Source organism: Chrysoperla carnea, chromosome X, assembly GCF_905475395.1.
Source record: "Chrysoperla carnea chromosome X, inChrCarn1.1, whole genome shotgun sequence".
In the NCBI taxonomy this organism is placed as follows: domain Eukaryota; kingdom Metazoa; phylum Arthropoda; class Insecta; order Neuroptera; family Chrysopidae; genus Chrysoperla; species Chrysoperla carnea.
This window is the reverse complement of record NC_058342.1, coordinates 14,262,299-14,264,586: the sequence shown is the minus strand read 5'-3', so window position 1 is coordinate 14,264,586 and position 2,288 is coordinate 14,262,299.

Sequence of the window (2,288 nt, the reverse complement as noted above, 5' to 3'; positions counted from 1 at the left end):
TGTATAGAAAATATGAATATAAATTATTACAGGAAAAATATTGTATGTAAATAATATTTAATAAATAATTAAAAATACAAATTTTAAACACACTGTTTTTTAAATGAACAACAAAAATTCATTTCTGCCAAATTAAAAAAAATAAATGAATAACACTTGTTTATATGTCAAATTGTTTTTGTATAAAACTTTATAAAAGGTAGCAAATCATCGATAGGCTAGCTTACTGATTAAAAGTAGATGGTGTAACTCTTCAAAGTGGTTCAAGTGTACTGTTACTTCTAAACTTAAGTTCTATGTGCTAAATAATAAAAAGCAGATAATTTCCATTAATCAAAGTTGTAAAACAGGGAAAGTTTTCTATTCATACAGCTGAGGGATTTTCAAAAAATTATGTAAGAAATTTTTATTTTCAAAAGCTCTACTGGTGTTGCCATCACTTTTATTTTAAATTACTTGAAACATATTTATTAAAATATTTAACTATGGAAAAACTGAGTATACAAAACATCAAATTATCGAACAGTATTATAATTCGGTGGTATAATTAGACTAATTTCACTATCTCCCGACTTCCCGGAACTTTGAGGTGGCTGTGGCAACTCTAACTGGGGTAAAGTGAATGAGTTTTAATCTTCAAAATTGGATCAAAGAACTCGAATAACTTTTCTACTAAGGCCATTTCCATTTTCATAAGCTTATAAGCAAACTACTTCAATTCTTAAATTGAAAAAAACAGTTTTCTTTTTAGAATTTTAATCACATATTTAAAAAAGTTAAGAATTGGGGACACCATTTTTACAGATTTCGAAGCTTATATCTCGCGCAGTATTCACAGGAAAAAGTCCAGTAAACCGATTTCATCACAATCGAATAAAAGGTGGCGAAGATAGGTGAATATGACAAAATTTTCAGGTTCGGTTATTGACTGTTCTTTGTCGACACAAGTGCTCAGTAACTATCGGCCAGTACGCATTCAATTTAAAAGCTTTATGTATAAAATACCGGTGACGATTTTATTGGTCAAACTCACCATTTCCATTCAACAATCAACAACGGAAGTCTGACGAGGTTCTACGATCACCGTTATTTCAAAGTAATTGAACTCGGGCATCGAAAAATATGAATGTTAATGCAAGTTTCTAAATCAGTTGAATCGATAGTTTCCAAAAAACAAGAGATATATCTTTTTTTTTTACCGTTACAAACTGTGGAGAAAAAGGTGGACAAAATAGTAAAGTTTTTAATCAAATCGGTTTAACACATAGAGATAATTTTATAGAGTGCAAAGTCGGTTGATCTCAGTAGAGAGAGGCCAGATAATATAGGCGCGTAAAATAGTCTTCGTCTCTCTTATGGCGCAGAGAAGAAAGAACGTCTATCAGTTCTACCTCTTTCTCAACTGCGGAATTACTTTATTATTATTTAATTTTAATATCTCCGTTTTTGTAATAGTGTTCAATTTTTCCAACCAACTCCTCTAAAGTTGATAAACTCAACCCAACCAACTCGTAATTACAACAATACAGAGTTATCAAAAAATAAAATAAGAAATGTTCAAAAATGAAATAGATTCAATTAAGTTTAAAATAAGATAATAAATTTTAAAAAAATAATTTTGAGACAGCTGCTGGACTCGAACTAAATAATCATTAAAATAGCAATGTAGATAGCCACGCCTCTATTGTCTAAGCTACCTGGACATTAAAGTTATGACTAGAATATAACATAATGGTAAAATACATGTCATAGTATGGGTCATAGTTGGTTGCCACAAGATGATATTGTTGTGAGAAGCTCTACTATCTCTGCGGACAAGCCTTTTGCGTTTCCTGTGTCTATGCAGCTCTATGGTATTATTATCTCTATGGTTTGAAACTTTTTATTTTTATAGATAGCAAAACATTGCAAGCTTGATTATTACCGAAAAAGTGCTGAAAATAATGCTTAAGGATGTATGAGCGAGAGCGTGGGGGAATAGTGAATTATAGAGAAAAGGGATAGGCTTTAGTATTGCGGGGTGAGGTAACGGAAAGTACCATTGATGTCTAGTTTACATTTGGCAACACAGCTTTTTGGTTAGTTTTACCGGTAATATTTGAATGTGTTTATAATATAATAATGTAAATATGTAAATTTTTTTTAAAAAATGCATAATGTAAATTTTAAAAACCGTCATGCCTGTCCTTTTTTATTTAATTTATATCATTGACAATTCGTCAATTTATAAAAAAATTATTTTTAATTATGGAAATATCAACATAAATGTCACCAAGTTTTGACATGTG